The following is a 7309-nucleotide window of genomic DNA, read 5'->3' as shown; positions in this document are numbered from 1 at the left end:
TATGTATATACATGAATGGAGGTATACGCAAAATACACGCACAAACATGCAGGAAGACAATGTCTGGGCTCACAGACTCCCATGGCTGCAGGCCCGGACCTGGGGAAAGGTGCCACCGTCCTTCTGAAATGGGCAGCAGCCTTTTGGTTCCAACCAGTCGTCCTGCAGGATGTGGAACCAGTCCTGACGGATCTTCTCATTTTTCAGAAGAAATCAAAATCCAGGCTGTTACCAAAGTCTCTAGGGCCCACTCAGCTGTGGGAAGAGGGCCTCCAGGGTCACATGGCCAAGGAGAAGAGGGCTGGGGTGTCAAGAGGCTTGCAAGGCGGGCGCCAGCAGCACCATCCCGCCTCACCCCCCTCTGCACCTGGGCCTGAAGGACAGCCAGCCGCCAAGAGGGGTTATGGGTGGGGGCATGCCACTCTCCCAGCCTCGGCCATGTATACAGCCAAGCTGGGGCAGAGGTTTACTCAGGGCCCACAGGCCCAGGTTCTGACCCTCTGGTTGGGCAGGTCACTCTATGTGTGTGCGTGTGCGTGTTAGTGATGGATCCAGCATCCCCTCGGGCATCCATGTCTGTGTGTATCTGAGGGGTCTGGGCCTCTTTGAGGGTGTACACAGGCATGGCCATGTTATGTATTGGCGTGTTACCACGAGTGTACACTACTCGTGTATGCTACATGAGTATTGGCGTGTCACCCACAGGCCCACAATTGCGTGTGTGTGTTGTGCAGATGCATACATCTGTGTCTCTGTTGTACACATGTGAAACAAGGCTCTATGTTTATGTGAGTCTGTGGGCAGCTGCCCTGTCTGGCTGGCCCTGATGCCTACACATCTGTGCTTCCGTGGGACTGCCTGTGTGTCTGCACTGTGTATGCATACATGTGTGCATGTGTGTGTTTGTGTCTGTGTGTCTGCTCTGTTTGGTTGAGTTGTGTTTGCTTGTATGTCTGTTGTATATATGGGCATCTCAGGCATGTCCATGCCTCTATGTGTGTTACTGTATGTAGCTGTGTGTTGTGTCCACTGAGTGTATATATGTGTGCATATATGTGGGAGTATTGGGATCAAGGCTCAGAGTTTGGGTCATTCAGTCAGCACCAGCTTCTCAATTCCCTGGTTCCTGAAAGTCCCTACATAGGGTCCAAGCAGCCCCACGAGCACCCAAGTCCCAGCCAGAGGGTGAGAAGGTCAAGGGCAGGCCAGCTGCAGAGTCCAGGCTCAGAGCTTCAGGAGTCCACTCCTTTGTGTACACACAATGCAGCCACCAGCCTGGCTCAGCGTGGCTCCTGGGGGCCCCTTGACTTTGCCCTTCAGAGAGTATTTTACCTAAGACACATCCCCCACAGCTTCATCACCCCTAAAAGTACTGCCTGAAGGTAATTTGTTTACCGGTGAGCAGGGGCGTGGGCTGGGGGAGGGGTAGGAAATTGAGGCTATGGATGAACGGGAGCAGCTGGACTGAGTAACAGGTGCAGGAATCCTCAGAGCCTTAGGCCAGAGGGACCTTGGAGATCTTCTGGTCCAGTCCCCCTGTTTTACAGATGAGGACACTGAGCCCAGAGAGGGCAAGATCTTTACCTGAGGACACACAGCAAGTCCCCAGCAGAACTAGCATTCCCTTCATAGAGCCCGGCATCCCAGGGTTCATAGCCCATAGGAGTGATTCATTCATTCAGCAAACATGTATTGATGGAGACTTTCCTGATGGTTCAGTGGCTAAGACACTGTGCTCCCAATGCAGGGGGCCCAGGTTCAATTCCTGTTCAGGGAACTAGATCTCACATGCTACAACTAAGAGTTCACTAAGACCCAGCATAGCCAAATAAATATAAATATATTAAAAACACGTATTGAGCACCTACTGAAGCCAGGCTCAGTTCTGAGCCCTGGGGATATAGGCACGGACAAGACAGACACAACACTTACCCTCATGGAGCCTACCCTCTGGTCAGAAAGACAGACAAGAAACACAGAAATAAGACCACGATGACTGATGCCAAGCGCTCCCCATGTGACACCAGGTGGCTCCAACCAGGGCACCCACCAGCCACAACTCCCCTCAGTAAAATGAAAGGTGCCTTGGCTGCAGCAGCCACATCTCAGCTGAGCCTTAGCCACATGTGGCTGGTGGACATCAAGCTGGGTGGCATAGGGAAAGGACTTTTCCATCAACCCAGAATTTCCTGCTGGATGGCACAGTCTGGACAGTGAATAGAGGAGCCGCAGTGTTGGTGGCCCGGGATTGGGGACACCTGAGCTGCACCTAAGAGAAGGAGCTGCCACATGTCATGTGCCAGCAAGATGCAGCAGGGACAAAGCCTGTGAGGAAGGAAGGAGTGTGGTGGGGACAGAGGGGACACCGAGATGGTGCTGGGGAGGTCGCTGGGGGCCACTGGCCTTGACCAGGAGTTTCTGCTTTATTTTAAGGGCATCAGGAAGCCACAGGCTGTGATTTAAAGCAGGGGAGTGGTACGGTTTTTAAAATACATGGAGAATGGATACATGGTGGGGGGTGGGGGGAAGAATGGAAGGAGGGAGACCTAGTAAGAACACCACTGTGTCCCAGGGAGGAAGGTAACTATGCTTTAGGGGACAAGGGGGAGGGGAGCCACTAGTCACACCCTGAACCTCAGGGTCCTGGAGCAAACCGTACCTGAAGCTAAGCTTCACTTGATCCTCAGGCTCCTTTCTCTCCTCTTGGTTACTGGGCACTGACTTGAACACCCTCACTAGTACCGTCCACTTGGCTCCCCCTCCCCCACAGGCTGCCTGAAAGTCCTCCAGTCCCTACTATATGGCAGTGCTCAAACCAGTTCCCCAGCCTCCCTCAGTGCCCGGGGTCCAGCTGCTCTTCCAGGGTCTGGCTCCTCTTCCTGCATCCCCGGGCTGATAAAACAGGCCCATCTGGTTGCCCTGGGTGCACAGGAAGATGCTTTAGGTCACCTGGCATTTCATTAACTTCCCCACCACGATGGCAATCTTGGAGCTGGTGCGGAGGCGGCCAGAGGAGCCAGCTTGCTTTGGGGCCAGGGGGCCTAGAGAAGAATCTGGGGATTCATGTCGAGAGAAGGGGTTTCTGGTGCCACTGTAGAAAGAACTCTTTAAACACAGCAATGGCATAGCCACGCTTCACTAGCAGAGGAGCCCCCAAGGCGCTAAGAATGGGACAGGAACCCCTCTCCTGAGCAGTGGGCAGAGCTGGGATTGTGCTCCCTTGTGGGTCACCCTGACTCTGAAATCCCACATCTCCTGCACTGGACGCCAGTGCTGAGAACAGAGCTGTGTGTCTTGTCTCCTTCTGCACATATCCCGCCCCCACCCCCGAGTTTCCTTCTGAAACTGCCTGGCCTGTGGGAGGCTTCAGAGGCTCCTGGAATGAACAGACAGCTCAGGAGAGCAGAGCCCACCACCACCAGCCACCCCACTGTGGTCCTGGACCCGATGGAGGAGAGGGGTGTTCGATCTGGCCCAAACTGGAGAGGCCTGGTGGGTCACAGGCCAGTGGCTGGTAGGGCTGCAGGCACACTTCCCAGGTGACAGCTCAGCTTCAGGCATCCACTCTTGCCCTGCCCAACAATGGGTCAGACTCAGGTATGACCTCTCCAGGCCTCTGGCCTGTGGTTCAGCGTGGGAACGCTGCAGCTCATGAAGGAGGTGCAACTGGAAGTCCTACCTGTGGTGACTGTCGCTGGGCTGCCTGGCAGCCCGAGGCCTGGGTGCACGTGCGGATCCCTGGGTCATGGGCAGGGCACCGGGCTGCAGACTTGCCTCTGGGTGCGCTTGGCCACGCCCTGGGCTTACGTCAGTCAGTGGCGTGGACTGTGAACTGGGCAGCCTCTCGGAAGAATGCAGCTCATTGTCAGCGATCAGCCAGGATTCCTTCCCGGCCCCACCCGGAGGTGGAGGCTGCCCATCTGTCCAGGGGCCCGGGAGGTGCTGGCGGAGGGCTTCCCCACCCCCACCCACGATAGCCCGAGCAGCTCCAGGAATGAGAACCGGTACTATCTGACCTTTCGACCACATGCCAAGACTTTATAATAGGAGAAAAACACAGTATGTGTTATATCCTGGCGCAGGCCTGTGTTACATCCGCCCTGACTTGTCTAACCCTCCCGACCCCTTCACGCCCATTCTGCAGATGGTGAAGCAGAGGCTGGGAGCACTCACCTCGCTTGCAGAGCTAGTGGGCAGGGAGCCAGGACTCGGCCTACACAGCCCCCACCAGACATCTCTCAGCATTACAGGGTCTCCAGATCCTGCCTGGAGCACACGGGTGGGGCGTGGTGGTGGTGTGTGGTCTCAGCTCTCTCCAACTATGGCTGTGACCTCACCCTCTCTCCCCCAGAGGTCTCATCTCCTCCCCTGCAAAGAGAGGGGTCATGATAAAAACCTGAGGAATGAACAGCAAGGAAGGACTTCAGAGACGAAGCTGGGTCCCCATCTGGCTCCACACGTGTGTGCCCACATGCTCACTGAACTACACGCCAGATCTACACAATTTTTTAAAATGGGTAACCCTGAAAAAAGAAACACAAGCTCTGCAGCCTGATGTAAATCCTGGTGCTCCTTCGAGTGGGTGGCCTCGGGGACACATTGTCCCTGCCCAGCTGGGCCACCACCTCTGGGGGGCAGGATCCTCTCCTGGGGTCTCTCAGGGCAGCTGCTGCTGTTTGCTGTTTAGCATTCAGTCATGTCTGGCTCTTTGCGACCCCATGGACTGTAGCCCACCAGGCTCCTCTGTTCATGGAATTTCCCAGGCAAGAATATCGGAGTGGGTTGCCATGCCCTCTTCCAGGGGATCTTCCCCACCCTTGGCAGGCATTCTTTTACCACCTGGCAAGCCTCCTGCAGGGTGGGCCAGGCATAAAGCTTGAACAGGGAGGCCTGGCCTGGAGGAAGGTCCAGTGGCTGGTTGTCATCAGCGAGGGAAGACTGACACCAGGACCCGTGAGACATTTATTTCACACGAGCTCCCTCAGCGCTCTGCATGCGGACATGGGGCTGGGCTGGGCTGGGCCAGGCAGGCGGAGCGGACGTGCTGGGGCCGACTCGGCCTCTCCCTGGGGGCTGACAGGCCAGCTCCTTCCTCCACCAGGACGTGACTTCCCGAAGTTGCACAGCTCATGACAGCCTCGGCCGGACCCTGGGCCGGCTCCTCCGGCTATCCCAGCTGATGTCCTTCCATGCATGAGAGGAGCAGACAGAAGGGCTGGCAGTTGGTGCCACTGAGGGCGTGAGTCCATGGGCGGATCTCCAGCATCCCCGTTCCAATCTCGTCTGCAGATGCTCTCACTGAAGAGAGCCACCACTAGCCGGGGGGTGACCAGAGGGGCGAGGATGGCACTGGCCTCCAGCACAGCTGGAGGGCTTTCAGGAAGGTCCTGCAGGGCACAGGGAGCCTCGCTGTGGCCTCAGCCAGGACCCGGCTGCCCTCCTGGTCCCAAGTTCACTGGTGGCCACGGTGGCTAGCTCTCAGCAGGATGAGTGGTTGCTCCTGGCCTCGGGGAGATGGAATGCACCCACCCAGGGGACGGAGTTGGGTATCTCCCAGGGCTTCCCAGGTGGCTCAGTGATAAAGAATCCACCTGCCCATGCAAGAGACACAGGAGACAGGGGTTTGACCCCTGGCTTGGGAAGATCCACTGGAAAAGAGAATGGCAACCCACTCTAGTAGTCTTGCCTGGAAAATTTCACGGACAGAGGTGCCTGGCGGGCTATGGTCCATGGGGGTCACAAAGAGTCGGATAAAACTGAGCACCGCCACTAGGGCAGGGCGCTTCTAGAACACCCTTGGAGAAGAGGAGCCCCAGGCACTGCTGCTGACCCCGCCTGCCCTGGACACCCCCAACACCCAGCTCTGGTCCCACAGGGCTCGGGACCTCACTCCCCACCAGCGAATAAGGCTGAGGCCGAGTGGCCTTCCCTGATGGTCTCTGAGGCTGGGTTTTGGTTTTCCTTCTGTCCCCACACTTTTTTTTTTTTTTTTTAACGCTTCACAAATTTGCGTGTCATCCTTGCGCAGGGACCATGCTAATCTTCTTTGTATCGTTCCAATTTTAGTATATGTGCTGCCGAAGCGAGCACTGTCCCCACACTTCTGGCCTGTGCTCTGCTCCTATGTCTGAGGCTTTGCGACCGTCGAGGGTCCTCGGGCTCTTCTAGAGCTTAGTGCTGGGAACACAGGACTCAAGGCAGAGCCCCTGAGGGTGGGGGTAGGGGGCAGGGAGACACTGCCCTGGATCCAGTGACCATGAATGTGTCAAGTGCGTCCTTTGGCTGGAACCCTCAGGGTCTCTGCATCAATGACCACATGCCTGAAAGAATGATACTGTCACCTTCCCTGGAGATGGGGTCTTCACAGGGGCTCAGGGTTACAATGAGGTCATGAGGGCGGGGCCCTGACCCAACATTACAGGTCTCCTTAAAAGGAGGATATTTGGATACAGAGACAGATAGGCATCAAGGGAAGAAGACAACCTTCCACAGCACAGGGCGGCTCCTCCCATCGCAGCTGCAGCAGGACCAGCCCTGCGTGGGCTCCGGGAGGCAGGAGGTCCCAGTGTTGAAGCCACCCAGCCTGTGGGGCTTTGTCCAGAGCCCTGGCAAACTAACGCATGTCTTTACTGAGGTATAAATCACACATCACAGAATTCACTCATTTAAAACATACTTATAAAATAAAATAAAACATACTTTAGGGACTTCCCTGGTGTCCAGTGGCTAAGACTGCACTCCCAGTGCAGGGGGCCTGGGTTCCATTCCTGATCAGGAAACTAGATACCACGTGTTCCAACTAAGATCCAGTTAAATAAATAAACGAAGAATTTTTTTTTAATGTACAATTCAGGCTTCCCTCGTGGCTCAGTGGTAAAGAATCCGCCTGCCAATGCAGGAGACACAGGTTCAATCCTTGATCCAGGAAGATTCCACTTGCCTCGGGGGCAACTAAGCCTGTGTGTCACAACTACGGAGCCTGTGCTCTAGAGTCCACGAACCATAACTACTGAAGCTGTGCACCCATGCTCCACGACAAGAGAAGCCACCCCAATGGTAAGCCTGAGCACCGCAGTGAAGAGTAGCCCCCTAGCTCACCACAACTAGAGACAGCTCGAGCAGCAACGAAAACCCAGTGCAGCCAAAACTAAATAAGTAAATAGAATTATTTTTTTAAATGTGCAATTTGGGGCTCTTCATTCTATTCATGGACTTGTGCACCTCTCACTCTGATAGAAATTTACAGCATTTTTCTTCACTCCAAATGGAAACCCTGGACCCTCATTCTCTCCACTTCTCATCCCTGGAA

At 55.5% G+C, this 7309-nt stretch overlaps 1 non-coding gene across 1 annotated transcript; it reads right to left on the bottom strand.

The window, feature by feature from the left end:
* Nucleotides 1-5983: 5983 nt before the first annotated feature.
* On the bottom strand, nucleotides 5984-6090 carry LOC122425136. Its single transcript, XR_006264716.1, has one exon. It is a non-coding gene; the product is annotated as a U6 spliceosomal RNA (small nuclear RNA).
* Nucleotides 6091-7309: the final 1219 nt, after the last annotated feature.

Source organism: Cervus canadensis, chromosome 1, assembly GCF_019320065.1.
Source record: "Cervus canadensis isolate Bull #8, Minnesota chromosome 1, ASM1932006v1, whole genome shotgun sequence".
Lineage (NCBI taxonomy): Eukaryota > Metazoa > Chordata > Mammalia > Artiodactyla > Cervidae > Cervus > Cervus canadensis.
This window is presented reverse-complemented; position numbering and strand designations above follow the sequence as displayed.